Genomic DNA, 20,879 nt, shown 5'->3' with positions numbered 1-20,879 from the left:
AAAAAAAAAAATCCACAACACCAAAACCCCAAACTTTACTGGCTTTCATTGTTCTTCCAGCGGCTTCTTAACATTCTCTTTCCCTGATGGTGCCACTTCTCTCAGAAAACAACTGATCCTGACCCGTGCCTACCTGCTTGCTTAGGAAAAAAGCCTTTGCAAAACACTGAGGTTTTAAGAGGTGCAGATCGTGATGCTTCTGTGATGTGAGGTGCTTTGGCTGTGTCTTTCTGTCTCTTTTACATTTTAATGTTTTCAAAATCATCTCAGTTTGGAACACAAGTTTTTTTTGTGGAGTAGGTTACTCTGTTAATGAGGTTAGTTGCAGAATACAGTCAGGGAAAGCTTCTCTTCCACTTATTAAATTCTTGTGCCCTTTAACTATTAGGTCCCAACCCCTCTTCCCTACCTGCCAGGAATGTTTACGCCATGTCTGGGCATTCATACACCTGTAGTTAAAAAATGCCTGCTGCAGGCCTCCTGACGTGGAGATCTGCTGTCTGCACAAGTGCTTGAGGAATAATGCTCTGGGCGGAAAAAAATAGCACTATTTTAGTTTCGTGTTAATAAGCACATCCTTGGACTGTAGAAAACATGGAAGCTTCAGTATAGTTATGAAATAAATCACTTAGCTTGACTTGAAGACTTTAAACCACTGGAGAATGTGTAGGTATTTTTGGAGTCCTCTGCAGTAAGGCAGCAATCGTAGCTCACAGTTTCATGTGTAACTTATGAAAGGCAAATTTCAGCTTTTTCAGAATGCTTATTTTCATGAAGTGTTAAGCAGTACTTAGTATGGAGTCTTCACTTCCTATTTTTTTTTGTTTTGTGGCACTGTACTGTGTTTGGAACTGAGCTTTTACTTAAAGCAGGTTCGCTTGTATGCTTAATTGGGCACGTATTCCCTATGTCCTGAGTTTTGAGATTTAAGTAGTTCTTTTTAAAAAAAAAAATTAAAATTCAATGAAGTTAAGCCTTAATACTTAAGAGTGGTCAGGGTGTAGTGTTATGTAGAGATACCTGCATTCATGAACTGCCTGGGCAGCTGCAAGGCTATGGCATAGTAAGGGAGAAGCACTGTGCTGTTTCTAGAGTTTTTCTGATCATTGCTTTTATCGCATTGTGTATGTGCAGCATCAGAGTATTTGTGTGGATTCAGGAGACCTGAAGGATAATCCTAAACTTCCTGAGAACTTGACATACTGAAATCTAAAAAGATGTATATCAGTTTATACTATCCTGTTAACTTCCTTGATCCTAGATTGTGAAGTCAGTCAGTCCAGGACCTTGGGTTACTTTCAGAGAGGGGTGGTTTGAAGAAATACCTGGTTCACATTTTTCTGCAAGTACATTACACTTCCTAACTCCCCTTAGCACAGTAAAGTGGTGGAGGGACAGCGAACTGTAAGAGGAGTTATTGGGAAGCAAGTTAATTCTGCTCTTTCTTATAAAATCTTCCATAGTCACGAAGTAGCTTGAACATAAATGTTTGAAAGACTTAATCTAGCAGTGTTGCTTTGAGTTACGTACATATTTGCTACACTATTGCTGGCAAAACTGGGGCCACGGTCCAGGGTAATCCCTTACTCAAGTGCCTTATTTGCTATTGCTTTACTGCCCACCTGGGCCTACACAGCACTATTTTGATAGTGTTTGGGAAGTAGATAGAAATACCTCACTGCTGGTATGTGTCTCAGTGTTTTGTTGATAGTGCTTCAATATGTGTTAGCAACAAATTGGAGGGGTAGCTCAAGCAGTTGTGATGCTCCAAGGAGGAAAATAAGATACAGGTAGTATAAAAGGAGATGTAATCTAATTTAGGAATGCAAATGCTAAAATTTATTGAGTATGAATTGGATAGGATTGGGATTGAAAAGTAGAATAGAGTTTTCTTACGCAATTTACTTGTGTATTTTGTAGTGTAAAGTATTAAACCAAAAAGAAATACAGAACATTGAGTTTCCTCTTTTTTTTTTTTTTCCTTTTAAAGAAAAATAACAGTATCTGGTAATTTGCCTTATCCTTATGTGTGTGCCAGAAGCTAATTTCGTTCCACTTGAGGGTATGCTTATTTTTCTGGAAATGCATATCAGTCTTCAGAAGACAATAGATATACTTGATGGAAAGATCTCAAGTTCTTAAAGCCTCTGTCCCAGTGCTTACATTAAATTTGTAGTAGTAGTAGACAAGGAAGTATCCTTTAAAAAAAGCTGTCCTGACAATTTTCCTTGACAATTTTGGATAGCGTTACATACAGCAGTATGTTTTTTTTTAGAAAACAAGAAGACTGTGCTTGTAATGGAATATTTATTGTCCATGTTTAAAAAGCAGCTTCAAAGTACTCAAATATACTTCTGATACAGCAGAGGATAAAGATTCATGACACGCAATAGATTCCTTCTTTTAGTGTTATTGTTGATTTTTTCCTCTAGAAATAATTGATTTCTGAAGTAAAACTCTGTACTATGTAAGTAGCTTTGGGTTTTTTGTTGCAGCAGTTTTTTATCCCACCATAGCTGATTGTAAGCTATTGAAACAAAAACACGTCACCTACTTCAGCCTCTCTTGGTGTCTAAAACCAGACCCAAAACAAGTTGGCCTTGGATAATTGCCCTGTATGAAAATGGAAAGATGACTTTATACAAAGTGTTGTCTAATACATCAGATATATGAAGAAGGTTATACAAACTTTGCTAGAGTCTACACAGGCTGAATTTGAAAATGCAACATGATGCAGAATCTGACTTAGTTTGCTTATTGTGAGAATTAAAACTTTCAGATCAAAGTGTTAGAAATTTAGCTCCCTGATTTCTTAAGCTCAAAAGTCTCCCCAGATTTTTTCTTCTACCAGTTTTCATGGTCTTCTGCCACCTGCTTTTGTCATGTACAGGCATGCAAACAATAAGCATTCTACAACTTAGATAATTTCAGCAAGTTTTGAGGTCTATGGCTTTGCAAACCTGACTACTATTTATTAGAGTCTGTAATGTGGATTTAAGGACCTATCTTTAGATATTTTTATTTAAAAAAAATAATTAAACTATTAACTGTCATGAAATTTTCTTCTGGAAAATATTAAGATAAAATACTCTGGAAATTGTTGGCCCTTTTCTGTGTCCTTAACCATTCACATAACACTTTGGACTGTGAGGAGCTCAGTTGGCTTCATTTATGACAAGGATGTAAGCCACATGTTACCTAAAAAATTGTTCCGTGGTTGCTACATCACCAAGAAAACTATGCAAGTTAAATGTAAGTCTTTATTTGTTTAGCATGGATGCAGATGCACTGGCTGACTTGTTCTGTCTCTGACTTTAAAACTCCATTGAAGGAATATGAAAAAAATCTCCTTGCTTGCAGATAACCCCAACCTAAGGATGCTGTATATAGACATTTCTGTCCAGGTGCTGCTCTCCAAACACTGCTTCCTATTGTGTATATATATAGGGCACTTGGAGGACAGGAGGCTTCCTGTCTTCTGTGAAACATTCTTTTCTTTTGTAATCTGCCAAGTGCAATCGGTTGGCAATTAAAAAAAAAAAAATCTCAATTTTGTAAAGTATGTAGCTTTTCTGTTATAAACACCAAATAATTTTGCTGTAAACTGCTGCAAAACAGTTTTGGATGAGAGCCGTTTTCTCTGTCAGTGAAGGTATAAATATTAGATGTTAGTGTTTTTTTCAGAATTCACTAAGTGGTCTCTAGTTAAAACATTTAAACAAAGAAAATGAATCTATGCATATTGTTCGATCAATCATACAAATATATGGTATTTTTCTTTGCTTCTCAGTGCAGTATATAGTTAACAACTGTATTTGTATTATTTAACTTGGATGGTATTTGTTACTGATCTGTAAGAGGACTTGCGTAAGGTTTTGGTGGCACTGTGTTAATATGGTAAATGCAGCTAACAGTTAAATTGGTTAATTTTAGGATTTGAGATTGCAGATTTAATACTTTTGGTATTGTTTCTCGAGGATTTTCTGTAGTGCTTAGTACATAGAGTGCTACTCTTGATGACAAAATTGTTGGAAATGAGGTTCCAGTCAGTCTTGGTTTTACAGCGTGTGATCTCTGTTTTTCTTGAGTAGTTTTATTCTTAATTAATCTTGACGTTCTCTGGTAAATGTGCTAAAACAGCAGTTTGTAGGAGTCTTGAGTAGGTGATTGTTTTTCCTTCTCTAAAGCAGTCTGCATTCCTCAAATAGGTTGAGAACAAATTAGTAGGTTACTCCAAACGTTTCCGAAGGATGCTTGTTTGATCCCAAGATGTCTCTGATACAGTGGTCAAGCCTGCTTGCTTTCTTGTTCCTTCTGATTTAGGGAATCCTATCTCACCCAACTTTGCCTTATTAAGTGCTGTAAGACTGAGCAGTTACAAACTATAATATTGATTCTGTTTTTGGCATCAGTAATGGGTTTTAATACCCTTTCCAGTCCCTTTTGGTTGGTAATTGGGTATCACCTTAGGAGATTTTATAAAATAGAAACAGACATGAGTGGCATCAGGTTAAAGGTTTTTTGTTACAGAAGGTGTGCCTTTTAGGATGAGATTTGTGGAAGCTGTACTCCAAAAACAGGGTTTGCAGCTTTTAGGTCAACTCTTTTCGTTCAGGAGCTGGTGGGAACTGGGCAAGTGAGGAATTCTCACTGGAATCACTGAACAGAAGCTGTTTGTGCAGGCATAATGGTTTGGGTGAAACCTGCACTGGGGAAGTTTTCCAGGCTGGAATTTGGTCAGCCTGAAGAGACTGACTTCAGAATAGTTGGTTTGTCCATTCAGAGGTATGAGTCTCTAGGTTATATATAAGATCTTAAGTCTGAATCTGAGGGCCTGGTGGCTTTTTTTTTTTTTTTTTTCCTTCCCCTCCCTGTTCTCTCTTCAGTGGAAAACAGAGGCAAAACCAGTGCTGATCCAATGCTCTCTGAAAATTGACTTTTCACCTCTTCTTGACTTTTGAAGGGAAGAGAGCTTTGGTTAGGAAGTAATGTTGAGAAGTAATAAAGGATTAGCCATAGGTCTTTGGCATGATTTTATGGAAAAAAACTAGTTACTTGGGAAAATACTTGCATGTAAATGTAAATATTTCGTAGTCCCTTATTGAAGGGATAAAAAAGGCTATAATGACCAATGCACTAGTCTTATTTGCAATCTACTCCAGCAATGATCAAAAGAAGGTGGTGAAGGGAAGTTAAATCAGTACTCACTCAGATGTCCTGTATATTACAAAAAGAAATGCCTTTTTGAATGTGCAGTGTTTATATGTTGACATGGAAAACAGGAACTGTTTTCTGTGCATCAGCATTGAGAAGTATGTATCATTACATTTTTTAAAAATTGGGTTAATACATTTTTTCTTCTTGTTTATAGTGTGTGTAAGTTTAAATTTATGTCAGATAGAATAGGAGAAAAACCAGTCTCTGTGTGTGTGTGTATGTATGTGTGTATATATATATATATAATATACACACACATGACTATTTTTTTCATGCTTGAACTTTCAAGCTTAGCTAGATTTTGCAGTCAGGCTTCTATACTCCTAGCTCTGCAGAAATTTGACCTTGATCTGGAGATAGCTATCTTAAGGGCTTTGAGTTTGTGTAAATCTCATAGAGCATGTTACTTCGTATAGACAGTGAAAATTTTATCTTTGATCCTGCATGTGAGAATTTATACACCAATTTGAAGTTTGTCAGTGTAAGGCCCCAATTCTTCATGTGCAAGCTAAACATAATGTACAATGAACAGTCCTGTTGATTTAAATGTCTGCTCGCAGTTAATTATTATTTGCTGGGTTGTGACTGCATGTTAGCAAAATCAGATAATTTAGGGCTGTGCGGAAAATTATTTTCCGCTTCTGTGTAACATTAGTTAAAACCCTCACCATCACCACCACCAAAAATACCCCAACCCTAAACCCAAAAGTCTTCCAGTGTGCATCAGGACAAAACAGTGTCTGTCTAAAAACTTTAACTAAAATATTCTCCATCAGATTTGCTGGTTGGGATAGTGAGATGTTTCTGTTTGCAGGTGATTAAAGTGTATGTGTAGGAGGAATAAAAAAAGAACTTCCTGATCTTAATCATGAATGATTAGTTTTCACCCAAAATTACTAAATTTGCATGTAGAGGAAGCTTTGTCAGTACTGGTATAGTCATGTAAAAAGGTTTAATTCAGACAAGTCAGGATTTCATAAAAAAGGTGTCTAAGTGCCTTTGCCCATGCAGTCAAAATTCTGTTCCCGTCCTGATCAGTGGGCTAGTTGAGAAATGTTGATGTATGTGCCGTCTTAAAACCACCCCTTGGACTTAAAAGGACTGTCAATTTAGAAAACCTACTTAGTATTTCACCTTCTGTTTTAGGGGAAACAGAATATTAAAGTAATTCCATGAGGTTAGATGGAGATAATACTATGTCCAGGTGTGTTTGTGTATTTGTCAGTACTTTGAGCACAGCCATGTCTTCTGTTTCCCATATATGGATAGGCTCTAAACTATAAAGAACACAATTAATTTACCCTTTGTTCTTATTGGGACTCCTGCCAGTGAGACTGGGAAGGGAAATATTTTAAATAAGCTGTGGTTTACATTCTCACTTTCCCAAATGCAGAGCTGGGATTACTCTCTGCAGTGGGTCCCAAGACCTTGGGGAAGCAGCCAGGCTTAGCTCACAGAGGGCCAGCGGGCACAGGCCGGCTGCAACTTCTGCTCAACTGATCCTGGTCCTGCTGCTGGAGTCTATCCAGTGGTAGCTGCTTAATTACAAGAAGTACTCTGTGAGGAAGATCATCTCCCCTTGAGCACTCATATGACTGAAGGTCCCCATGTCTTTAAACAGAAAGAAGGAAATCTTCATGCTTTTTTTTCTCTCTCTCTCTCTCTTCCCCCCTTTTCTCTCTCTCTCTCTTCCCCCCTTTTCTCTCTCTCTCTCTTCCCCCCTTTTCTCTCTCTCTCTCTTCCCCCCTTTTCTTTTTTTTTTCCTCTCTTGCTCCCCATTTGTTGTGTTGTGCTGACTTATCTGTAAAATAAACTCTGGTTTCTATTCCACTGGTTCTGTGTGTTTTACTCACTATAACTGTTTTATCTTCAGTAGCCAATACTGTTTGACATTCCATGTATAAAATTGGTTGTATTTGAAGTTGACAGTGATCCTAACCTAATCTTCAATACAGATACAGCTTTCTTTAAGTGAGGAATACTCACTTAAAAGAATCACAACAGTTTAGAAGGATCATTTTCAAATATCTTGTTCTTAAGGATTTATCCCCTTAAAAAGTTTTTAAACTGTCTTAACTTTGTTCAGCAGTTGACAGTCTGTAGCTGTCTTGTATGAAACACATTTTCTGATTCTGAAGATTCAGAATCAGTAGTGAAGCTTTAAATATTGTATTACTGTTTTACTTGGGTATTGGTTCATCCAGGTGAACATGTGAGTACTCAGTTAAAATATTTCAGTGCTTAGAGTTTTGGAAGAGTGAGACAGCTCCATAAGTGTGCCTCCTCACCCCTTCAGCCCCTCCAAATTTGATTGTATTTAGAGGGGCTTAAAATAATGATTGGATTACTTACAAATGAAGATGCAGGCAGTAGGGAGCTTGTGTATTTATCAAATATTATCAAAGCTGGTAGTTTCATGATAAGGACTTAAGTACAAATAGTGGGGGAATAGACTTTCCAAACAAAATAATACTTGGGTTTACTTTCATATTACTTGCTGAAAGGCAGTTTAAACTCTGTCTTGTATACCTCAGAAGTTTTGTTGGTTTTTTTTTTTTCCTCACTTCAGAACATACCAAATAAATGCAGCCTAATGAATCACTTTCTGTGTACAATTAGTTTTTCAGAAAATTTGATTGAAATGATTTTTTAAATTTTGTGGATTAAATTGTTTCTGTGTTGTACTAAATTTTGGCTATCATTGTTTGAAAGATTCAGTGTTTATTTGTCTCTTTAAAAATAAAATAATTTTATTTAGTAGTAATGGGAAATGGTATGCTTTTTTAATCAGTACGAGGTGCTAAGTCACTTAAAGTTTTAATTTTTGTTTCAATTTTAAAAAAATGGATTTTGGTTTAAAAAATACAAAAAATGTGATTGAGACTTCTTAGAATACTTATTGCTAATGTTATGATTTGCATATATCCAATAAATTGTGTAAGGTACTTAAGTAGTGTGGGACACATTTATTTTCTGGTGGCTTAAACTATAGGTGCTTAAAGGCATGATGGAGTTACAGATCTATTTGGTAACTATTATGTGTGGATAAAGCCTTTCTACTAACAGTGACAAAGGGGGAGAAATACATTCACTTGGAAAGAAGTTATTAATAACATTTTCTGATAATATTTTTTCTTCTACGAAGTAGTATCAGAGCCTAGAACAAACCAATATTAATCTCAGTTGAATTGCATCTTGTTAAATAGGTGTTCCAGAATAGAAAAGAGATACAAACATAACTATGTAGCAATGGGTTCCTTACACTTGATGTATTAAATACTCTTTTGCCTTTCAAATGGATTCCCAAGTATGTGTGAGTGAAGTACATTGTTGTCACTGTTAGTTATTGGCAACCATGTAGTAGGTGGACATTGAGACTAGCATCCACATGATGGACAGAATTAATCTGCAATGAAATATGCAATTAGATACAAAGGTATATAGCTAAACATTCCCATGTCATTTCACTTAGAGGTTTCACATACTGCAAGCAGTACAGGCTGCATTTCCCAGTGATGTAAAATACAGGATGTAACAGCTCCGTAGCTAAAGCTCTCATTGAGAACATAAAATAGCCAAGTTAATTCTCCACTTCTGTCCTTTCTGTGTGAGGACTACATTGAACCCCAGCCTTTTGGCTTCTCCGTAATGCAAAAAGTTTTCTATTCCTTCTTTTGAAGCTGTTCTACAGAAGATTAACAGAACTGAAAAAGAAAGGGTTAGAGATGGTGTTTTCTCATCCAGGTGGAGTAAGAAACTGCCTTGGAGAGGGGAAACCTGGGACTGACTTTCTGGTCCAATTCATCTTTCATCTGAAACTGTTTCTGCACAGTAGGATATCTTAATCAAGAATTAAGTGAGAATTTCCCCTTCCAGTCCTAGGACCGCTACCCAAGTTGCTAGAATTTTTAGTTTGCTTTCCATTGGTGCAAGCTCCTTATGTGATCCAGAGGGATACTGTGATCATTCTTCTGCTTCTCATGATGTCCATAAAAAGAAGGGGTTTCTACCGTATTTTATGTGGCATAATTCTGTGGAGGATAGTTTTAGAACATGCGTAAGGAGGTAGGTGAGGGCGTGACTGTGAGGTAGGCATTGATACTGTTCTGCTAACAATAAGTACTTCTGCTTTTATGTGCAAAAAATAAGGCTAAGGGCCACTGAGGGGTTCTCAAAAAAAAAAAAAAACCCCAACCAAAAAAAACCCAACAAAAAAACAACCCAGCCCTCTGATATTTTGGTACTTCCTAGATTAAGCAGCTTTCTGTATGTGAAGGGGAGAAGGGGTTTGCTGAACAATATTTTGAGTATAAGGCCCTTATGTCTGTAGAGCCCTAAGGAACCCAACTCTTCTAGTATGCCCTAAGTACTTAGAGCTCCTCTTAACTTGCACAAAAATCAGATGTTTTATCTCTATTTTAGGTAAGACTGGTTGTAGTTCTGACCTTTGCAGTTTGTCAAAATGTACGTTGCTTTGAATTGTATTTTTGGAAAGCAGGCCGTCAGCCTCAGATCCATTGTGTTACAAGCAGAATGTGATAGCAGTTGTGAGAATATTCCGTGCCTTACCAGAGACCCCAGTTTAGTAGACTTGGAGTTTGTGTCATGTAAAGCTTAAACTCTGGGTAGAAATATTGTTGGCCTATTTATTAGTGTGAATTTACTTTCTTTTCAGGTTGCACTTTCATCATTAATTAGAACTAACCTTGAAGGCTATTTGTTGTTTTGTGGGGGTTTTGTTTGCGGGGGGGGACACGGGGGATTGGTTTGGTTTGGTTTTGGGTTTTTTTGCTACCCTCCTCCCTAACTTTTGTACCTTGGTCTTTGGTAGTTTGTTGTTTTTTTTTTCCCTGCATCTTAACTCATTTATATAGATACCGCTGATGTATCTTCTGTTTGTTGTAGGGCTACCTGATAACTTCCTTATACTGTAAAATGGGTGATTCATTCACTTACTGCTTTGATAAACAAAACAGTTGGGCTGAAAAGACTTTGTAAAATATCTGTTGAATTGTAAAGTTTTAAAGAAAGTCAGGAAGTTGAATCATGACTAAATAGAGGACAGTGATAGAAGGTATCCTGAAAGGTTGGGTATGTTTCCACAGGATGATGAAACCTAAGGTTTTGTGTTTGGCTTATTCCGCCACCGTCAGCAAACCCCTGAAAGGGACCAAAAGCTTCAACTGGTCTCCTTCACTGGGTGACAATTTGCTGTTGTAGTCACCTCTTGGAGTCACACTCTTTTGGTTCTGTTGCTATCTTAGACTTACATGGAGAGATGGAGGACATTTAAGTAGGTAGGTATTTACTGAAAACCCCAAAAGGTTACAGCCCTGCCCCCCCATCACTCCACATTATGAAAATTCAGAATTCCAGTTTCAGAATTAAATGACCTTCATTTGACCTGATGGTGCATACTATTCAGTTTATGAATCCATCAAAAAAAGTGGAAATTGAGCTCTTGATGTTCTGGCTCATGAAGTGTCGAATAGAGCACTGAATGCCTGTGCATTAATGTTTAAGTGTCAGATATAGAGACAGCAAAAATTTCCTTAATGAAGCTAATACTGTCTATGAGCCCTGGAATTTAGAGTGTAATTAGTATACTGTAAGTAAATGATAGAACCATACTTTTTAAAGGGTTGTGGAGTGTAGAATTAATGTAAACCTTTTTGGTCCTGTATGTGAGACAAGAAAGAGAATTGCTCAGGCAACTCTTCTGTCTTTTCTCAACTTTCGAGTTCTTGAACTTTGAACCTTAATGAAATTGTCTACTATGTTTCCTATATAAATAGTTCAGATAAAGTATATAAAATAATTTTTCTCAGTATGCTGCTGTTCAAGAGGGAAAACAAAGGATTTTAGTCATTGATAGAAGTTATCTATGATTATTTTAGTGATTATATTTTAAATTTTTGAGAAACTAAAATTGCTAGTGGATATTACTGACCACTTCAGGAATAAAGACCCAAATTTTTAATTAATATGATACATAGAAAAAGTTTTTAAATATTTTTGCTAGTGATTTATTATCATGGTGATATAAAAGTATCACCTCAGCCTTTTTTAATTGCTAATCAGAAATTAAAACCAAATCACAGTAGCAAACCACTTTTGCTTCTAATGAACATAGGGGATACCTTGAGGATTGGAGGTAAACATTTTTTCTGTTACAATTAAACAGTTTTGTGAAATGTGTATCTCTGGGAAGAATGGAATTGTTTCATGCCACTGTAGTTTTGGAGATACTTGTGAGCTTTTTTTTTTTTTTTACTCACAGCTTTTCCTGTGTTTAGAAATGTCCATGCCTTGGATTTTTTTTTTAATATATATATATATAAAAGAATATATTAATTTTTGCTGTGTTTGCTCCCTTAGTTCAGAAACTACCTATTTGCTTGTTTGATAAAACTTTGTTGTGTAGTCCTGAAGGGCCTGCAGGGCATGTAGACAGAAGGAGCCTTGCTTGGCTGAGATTTGTTTCTATAGGAAATAATGCTAAAACAAACTATAGTCTCTGGATGCGAGTTTAACGAAACTTTTGAGAAGTGACTAAGGAACTTGATTTCTTGAGAAGTAGCCGGTACTTTATATGAGATACTATCTTACAGTATTTTATCTAGTTGTTATTATTTCAAGGATTGGAAAATCCTTGACTGACTAAAAGTAGTTATTATTTAAATGTAGCCAATACCTTTTCATCCCAGGTACTTCATATATCCATGAACATCTGTTTCTCTTTCAGTGTGTTATACTGAATGGGTGCATATGCTTTCATACTGTACGTAAGTTATGTTTGTGTTAATGATGTGCATTTGTAGTAAAACAATTGGTTACTGCTTTGGAAAAATGTCACTGTCTTTAAAAAAATGAATGAATGAAATCTGTGAATTTCACAAAAATGACATTTCTTTCGTGTTGCATACATGGGGAATGAGGATAATGCCAGTTGTTGGTGTTTGTATTCAGTCAGAATTTTTCACTATTAGAAATTAAAGGTACTAACTGATTTAATGTGCATAAAAAAGTGAAGCCATAGAAGTCGGAGACGCTGTGGGTTTGAAACATTAAATTTTTAGTTGTACAGCAACCAAATGCCTTGATATGAGACAAATATTATACAGTATTGACATTAAACCTCTTTGTATGGTCTGGAGGAGAATCATGGGATCTTTGTGGTGTCCCTATAGCAAATACATTGTATTTCTCTCTCTGATAATTTAGTGAAGAAAGTCTCAAACCAGAGGTCAGTCTCTTCCTCTCTGTGATTCTGAAGAATGTCCTTATTAACTACTGCTTCCTCCTCGGCATACTTGGAGATTTCTTTCCATGTGCAAACATTGTACAGATGCTATGAGAAAGACCTTTCCGCTTTTATTTCTCTTTAATCAAGGCACTGTGCTCTCTTTCCCCATAGACCATAAATGGGTCCACTTAATCCTTCCATGTATGTAGAGGGTTAACTGCATTATAAAGGATTGCTGCATTTTATCTTAAATTGAGAGGATAGATTCTGATGAAAGAAAGCTTTTATTGTTATTGAAAATGGCATGGTAGAAGTGGTGGGGGTGACAGCTGCAAAGTACTCAGAGGTCGTACCTGATCATAGGAATTTAAAGGGTAATTCAACCCCAGTCAGAAACTAACCCAGCTGAGGTTAATTTAAAGCCACAAATACAGCCATCCAGTTGTGAGATCCAAGGCAGAATAGTAAGTACAAGAGCAACATAAGACTGCAATGTATTGCCATTTGTTCAGGCTTTCTAGAGAAGCTGAAAAATAGGAAAATAAATCTTGCTTCAAGCATGGTCCTCCAGTTGTAGAACACGGCCATGCTCAATATGGTGGAAAAGCAGAATCCTCTTGTTCTGTATAGTGAATTTTCAAACCAATCTCTATTTATTTTAAAAACTGTTTTTTTTTTTCCTCTGGATAATTTGAAAGTGATTGTACTACCTTGAAATATTTTGTTTTTCTGTTTTTGCATATCTTTGATGCCAGTTGAATGTTATTTGTAGGAACAAAGGCCAATTACATATGTTTTTAGTTGTCTATCAGATAAATGGAAGTGGGAAGGTGAGCAGTTTACAACTTGCTGGCCAAGGTACCAGTTTTACAAATATATGCTATGAAGCTACCTGTTGGCTAGTGTGGCTAGTGAGGTGTTGAAAATAAAAGTTAGGTTTAACTTTGGAGTTTTTTTTCCTATGAATGTGACTTTATAGCTCTCTTGATGTATTGTTTGGGTTTTTAATTTCTGCTTCTCAAGAAGCGATTATCCTATGTTGCACCTTAAGTAAAGCCTAATTATCATTATTAGTCATACTTTCTTGGTGCTACAGTGTGTAAATGCTACTTCCTCTGTCTTCATTTTCACATCATATGAATTGAACAGGCAGAAGAAAACATGATTACATTACAAGCTGTTGATTTGTTATAGGGAGAATAGCAACATCAAAAAAAAAAGGTTTATATCAGCAAGTAGTTTAGTAAAGTGTGTAGTGATCCTATGTAAACCTTTATAATTTTCAGCAGAAATACAGTACGAGGCTTCTCTTTCTGTTAACTTTTCCTGTATTTTTTCCTGGATGCAGACAAGCATTTACACACGCTGAGTGATACATTTCTGTACTGTTCGTTCAGTACATGCCCTGTGTACTGTGGGGTTGATCAGTGGCAGAAGTTTGGCCTGAGAAGTTGGATGTCTGTACTGATAGCACGGTAGGAAAGATCATTCATGGTACCTATTCTGTGCCTCCTCATCAAAATACCTGGTGATAACAGGCCCTTTTCAGTTGGCTTTGTTCATGTTTTGGAAGTTGCATACAGTCAAAGTGTTGCTCTGCTTGCTGCAGAAATACTAGCCTGAAGTAGCCCATCGTTGATTTTGGAAGCAAAACCAACATCAATACAAGTCAATATGAAGTGGTAATATTCATCTGTTGCATGTCTACTAAGTGTTTTCTTTACTTTTTTTGGGAAGGGCTGGAAGACAGTTATGTTATTTAGTCACTAATATTAAAAGAATGGTCAGATTACCATTCTGACCACAGAAATCACTTTTAGAAAACTATCTGGTTTATTGTTTCTTACTCTCTGTTGTGTGCTTTAAACGGATGGACAGCATTTCTCACATGATGTTTTTGAAATGCATTGGGGTTCAGAAACAAGCTGTGTTTGGAATTGGGTTTTAGTGCCTGCATCCATACAATTAGATAAGTTGTGTTTTTTCAACACATGTTCTAGAATTTAGTTATTTGTGTATACTTCTCCATAAAAAAAAGCACAGAAATGCAAATTTTCTGGGTTTACTGAATGTCTTTCCTGTTCTTCCTTTCACTTTCACTATATTCATTCCAAACACTTTTGTTTGCAGATAAGTAGGCACAAAATCTGTTTCTTGCCAAAGGCAGTTTATTATTGTAAATGGTATACTGGTTGCTATAGGTCACTTCAGAAAAATCTTAGAGAAAATTATTTTTAAAAATTCCTTTTTGCAGAATATGATGTTAGTCCTTACTGCTAAATGAGAAGCTGGTTTGTAGAGCATTGTAGTCTTACAACTTTTCAGACTCTTAACATAACTGTATTGAGGTTTAAGAGGATTGCATAAATATTTTACATAAGCATAAATTCCTCCTTGTTACCATGCTGAGGGTACCACCATATCTAACAACTGAGGAGAAACATTTTGGCTTATCCACCTTTTGTCAGGGTAGAGAAATGGAACAGACCCTTGCTCAGAAAGGAATTTTCATACATCATCTCCCAGGAAATCTAACCTTTGCTTATGAAGCTAAACAATTTTTGCTGAAGGCTGGCTGCTGTAGTCTTATAAAATAGCAAGAAATGAAAACTGAGCCTGACTGAGCATTATTCTCATTTTTCGTCTGCTTCTGCGCAGCTGTGTGTGTGAAAAACAAAGGTCTATTTGCACTCTATGGATGTGATAGCCTGCAATGAAATATGTGCACATGGACTACACACATCATGTTTCTTTAGTAACTTCTTCCATTTGCTTCAGGAAAAATGTTTCACTTTTTTCTTTTTTAGTGACTTGGCATATATTGATCTGCTGGGTTATATTTGTTTGCTCATTTTCCCCTCACTGTTAGTTCATCAGGGTCTTAGAGCCAAGTTGTGGCTTTCTTTTTCCCTGTAGTTTTTCAGCATGCTTGAAAAATCTTGTTAGCAGTATACTTTATCAGATGTCTGCTTAAAAGGAAGTGATGAAAGGTGGTACTTGTGCCAGTCTTTTAGTATATGTATAAAAAGTACACTCTGCTTTGTTCCCTGTTTGGGTGTTGATTCCCAGTTGGTGAGCGATGTAGCAGGAGTGGCTGAAGTGGTTACTGTTCTGGCTGTCATCCACCCAACTCTCCCAGAGCTTCCTGCTCCCACAGCAACACTGGTATTGTGATGCTGTGTGTGTTCTTGAGCTGATACCAGCTGATATCAACTGGTGCTAATTTCAGTTTAGTATAACAGGTTAGTGTGTCTGTGGTAGTTTGGGAGCAGATGTGCATCCCTATCAGCCATCATTCTGCAAGGGAGATATAACCTTGTGTGAGGACTGTTAGTGTTAGAAACTGGTTCTGGCTATTGTAGGATGAGATTATTGTAGTTACCAGAGTGTGTATACACAGATAAACTGTAATACAGAGATGCCATTTAACACTCTTCAGTTATTCCCCAGAGGAAAACTACCAATCAGATAGAAATATTCTGTCCTGCAACCAAATATGGAAAAGAAGAACAGGATTTACTGCAAGCAGCCATGGATTAAGTAGTGTTTAAAAAAAAAAAAAAAAAAAGTCAGGGAAATCCAGATGTTAAGGGACATCCTTTTTCATCAGCAGTCCAGAGGCAAGTTGTTGAAAGGTATTCAGACTTCTTCAGTGGTTCTGTTCCTGGTTTTGCCTACAGTTTATTCCACCAATGGTGGTGAAGAAAAATCCCTTTTTGTCAAGTTTTAGTTATTATTTTACCTCACTATCCTACTTATTACCAAAGGTGTACCTTGCCTATTCTCTGCTAAAGGTTGCTAATAGTGATTAGTGTTAATCTGTATGTTGTTAGAACATTAGTGACTGTGGACTGTTTTCCCTTTAATCTTTGTAAAAGGGGGAAAAAATAGGAGAAATGACACGATTTACCTTTGGGTTGGGTGTTTTTTGTTTGTTTTAAATTGTAATCTGTGTAATAACTCCTTATTCTTATTCTTATTCTTATTCTTATTCTTATTCTTATTATTCTTATTCTTATTCTTATTCTTATTCTTATTCTTATTCTTATTCTTATTCTTATTCTTATTCTTATTCTTATTCTTTTCTTATTCTGTTCTATTCTCCTCTAGAGAAGCTGACCTTACTTTCCTCAGCTGTTCAAATCTTAGAGGGTGGAGGTTTAAATCTGTGGTAACATCTACTCAGTGTTCAGGTCTTTGATTACTTAGCTAAAAAATAGGAAGCTTTAAGTACTCTTGAAATGTTATGAGTATAAAGTAATGTCAGACAATATTCTTATCTGTTTTTTACCTTGTTCCAGTTTTATATGAAGGTGTGTATCTGAGCTTCTCAACAGTGTGCAGTAGAGGATGGGCTTTTTTAAAATTTGCAATCTTATATTAAAACAGTATTTATCTATTAGCAAGCAAGCCACTAAAACCATCTACCCTTTTTTGTTATTTTCAAGGTATAAGAGTATGCAATGGAATTTAGATTACTTCATTTAAAGACTCTTCATACTGAAGAGTAATACAGTATAGGAATTTACTTGAAGCTCTGGAAAGGGAAAAACCTCACCATCTTCAGTATGCTGATAACATCTGTAGTGAGAAAGATGAAAGCTGCCATGTAGTGTATATGTCCTATCAGAAACCGATGGTGTTCGAAAGAGATATTTAATCTCTCTTTACTTCATTACATTCATACTTTTATGTATGGTTTCTGTACTCAAATAGACTGAAACTAGAAGTACATGGCAGGAAATATCTTGAGTCAGTATTTTCTGTTACTGGTTTAAATAAATAAATAAATTCTAGTGCTCAGACTTCATTATTGAAGTAAAATCAGTGAGAACAAGTATGGAGAACAATTTAGTAATTTACAGAAATAGATTTGGGAAGTCTGGCATAAATTTAGACATATAGGAATTTCCAGAATATAGCACTTGAAATCTGCGTTACCTTAAGATGCTGTTTTTAAAACATGCTTCCAAGTAATGCATGAATATTTCTCAGCGGGAGTTTGGGAGCAACAGGGGAATGACACCTCGTACTTCTGCAGATAATTAGACTAGGCTTCATTATCTGACTGTAATGAAAACGTGGTGTTTGTCATGCCATAGGAATGCAGAAACTTTTTCCACTTTCTAGGTATTTTAATTTTCTTAATATAAATAATTATGCTAAAAATACAATAAATTGAAGTTGTAAGTGATGTAACTCTTACTATGATTCAGTATAAGAATAACGATTGTATATGGATAGCCATATAGACAGACTTTTCAGGAATAATGCAGCTGTGGGTTAAAAAAAAACCATAAAAATTCAATGCTCCTCTGTTTCACTTTATAGAAATAAATTAGCAGATTAACATTTATTTTAAGAAAGTTGAAGTTATCTGAAGCAGCACTGATTTATAGTTTCAAGCCATTTTTGTGATGGTATTTTTATTAAGCTTTTTGAAGACAATTCTTTGTTCAACCATGAGTTGTATTTTGCTGTATGTTTCCAGTATGATGTTTTCTGTCCCAATTCTTAAAAGTTAATACTATAGTAGTGTATTCTGACAGCTTTGTTTATAGAATTTGTCTCAGGAAATGAGTGCATCTAACCTAAAAGTGTGAAAAAGATAGGAAATTAATAAATACAATATAAATATTCAAACTTTCTATTGGTGTACTTCTGCAAACACTGCATTGGGGATAGGTATGTGATTGTAGTCACATTTAAACGGTTTTGTAGCGTCAAACTGAAACTATTCTGAAGTCCTGAATTTTCAAGCTAGATTTGCAGAAACTCATTTTTTCTTTCTAAAATTCCATGATTTTTCATAAATCATTGCTGGGCACCATAATAACAATTAGTACATGATCACATGACCTGCTCTTCAGATTTTTGAGAAGCAGCCTGTAAAGTAAAGTTTTAACTTTCATTCTCTTCACTAATAATTTCACATTTGTATGTGATTAATACATGTTACTTCTCTTCAAAATAAGGCATGCAAATTCAGTTTGATTATTTTTATAAGCACAAAGGGGTCCATGTTGTTTGTTGGATAGTAATCTGGTAGTCTGGTAATCCGGTAGTTTTTGTCCAGAGGCCTGTGCTTTGTGAACCTGCATATTTTTAAGCATTCCAAGATGCAGAATTTGTGATGAAAGCTCATAAGACAGAATTTCATTCTGCCTTGTTATTCTGTGTGTTAAAGTCTCATTATCTTTCTGGGTGTGATTAATCTCCCATTTTCAATCTGTGTGTTCCAGGTATTTCTGCATACATTGCCACCAGGCTTTGGGAGTACAGTGGCATAGTTCAGAGTCTGTTTTTAGTTGCAAATATCTGCCAGAAAAATTGCTAGAGGTGTCTCTAGTCTAAATTCAGTGTACAGAAGATGTCACTGGAAGAGCATATCAGTGGGAGACTTCAGTAATACCGTAATTCATACAAAATACTTAGTGAAGCTGTTGCAGTGCTGAGGGTGAAGAAGTTGCGTAGCTCATTTTAATGTATTCCAGGAAGGGGTGCATACTGGGCTCTTCTGCTTCAGCTGCTCTAGATGTAGACAGTAGAAAATTCTACGCTTGCAAGTGTATGAGTGTATCCTGTGTTGAGGGCTGTTTATACAGCACTTTTAATCGTATTAATATGCAGTGTAGAATTACTGTTATTCTTTAAGTACGTGAAAAGAGAAGAGTATCTGAATCAATTAGAGTATTAGACTTTAGGATATATGTGCTTTCTCCTCCCTTGGATAAAGTATGTATAAGAGATGTCATAAAGTATAGTGGTTCTCATATGCAAGACTTGTTTAGAGGCTTGCTCTCATCCACAGGTGCGTTCAGTTTACTTCAGGGAGCTTTGATTCAGATGGTCATTCGCTAGATTTTTGTTGTCTTTTCCTGGATGAATGAACTGGACTTCTGGATATATGCATGCTATGTGGTTTATATTTGAACTTCAAACCTTTATTGTTTATATGAAATATTGCAATGATTAAGTAATTTGTTCTGCATTTAGACAATCATGCATTTTGCTTTATAAAGATATTGGCTACTAGGGTAGGCTGACAGATTTAAACCACTGTTTTACTCAAACAGGCTTAGTAGTCACTTTCAGAGCAAAAACCTTGACTTCTCTGTGTGGTGCCGTAGAGATTTATCTGTTCAGATGGTTTTTAGATACTGGATTTTTATTTGTAAAAAACAATGTTTTGATACAGAAAGACTTGTATGGGATAAAAACCTGTTCTTTCAAGTGTTTAGCCTTTTAGTTATGGAAAAGCTGAAGAAATGTTGTTCCTTCAGCCAAGTTTTAGTGAATAAAAAAAAAAAAAAAAAAAAAAGGCGAATCAGACAGTTTGGGGCTCCATACATCTTCTCTCCCCAATGAGCAATGTGATAATGTCCTTTTATTTTCTCCTTAGATTACAAGGCAGATTTTACTTTGTTCCATACTTGCTTTTTTAGGGTTAGGAATTGCAGGCATGATGTACTTCCCACAAGGACGGGGGAACATATCTGGTAAAGTGGAAGCAGTATCAGCTTGTGGAAGCAGTATCAGCTTGTGGATGTCAGTCACAAGCAGTTGGAGAACATTGTGGATTTCACAAGCGGGGCTAATGTGGGGGTTCCCAGGCTTCTGGTGCTACATACAGAGGCACAGTGAAATTTATCAAGTGAACAAACAGTCTTCAGTTTAGGAGCAGCATAGAATCCTGAAATTATATCTTTCACTCATTTTATAGGTTCATTTAGTTACATATGATGTAAAGAGTACTGTAAATTGGTATGATGGCAAAATCTAAATGGTTTAGGAATAGAAGGTCAACAAGGCATTTCAAGTCTACTTTTAATTGATGCGTGACTCCCCCTTTATCTGTAGCTTTTTCTTAATTACTGTACTTCATCAGTTATTCTGATATGCCAAATTTCAGGCATGTAAAACCCATTAAATGTATTCTACTCATGTTTGGTTTTCAGTACATCCATATTTCCAAATTATTTCAAACATGGAGCTCATATTAAACATCACTGTTTTAAAACACAAAATTTTATGGTTCTGCATGTATCTGTCATAAGAAAAGAAAAATTAAAGTAGTGTTAACCTTTGAAAATACATATACATATCTCAGTATCATCTTCAAATTCTGTAAGTGGAACACATTTTTTAAGGTGTCAGGACTCCTGATACCACAGGAGTCATGTTAAAAGTGGCAAATAAGCAGTGAACTTCTAATACAATACTGGTCCTGCTTTTTAATACTCGTTTATATCAAGAGTTGATTCTTAGTCGTTTATTTGTTTAGGAAACAGTTGTTTTTGGGCATGCTTGTTCTTTGCTGATGGCAAGTAAATTAGTTTACAGATAGAAGAAAAACCTTTTAGTTTCTCCTTATTGAGAGAAAGGAAAGGAAAGTGCTGTTTAGTTTGGTAATTAA

The sequence above is a fragment of the Athene cunicularia genome (assembly GCF_003259725.1).
Source record: "Athene cunicularia isolate RWA chromosome 2 unlocalized genomic scaffold, athCun1 chr2_part1, whole genome shotgun sequence".
NCBI classification, from domain to species: Eukaryota; Metazoa; Chordata; class Aves; order Strigiformes; family Strigidae; genus Athene; species Athene cunicularia.
This window is presented reverse-complemented; position numbering follows the sequence as displayed.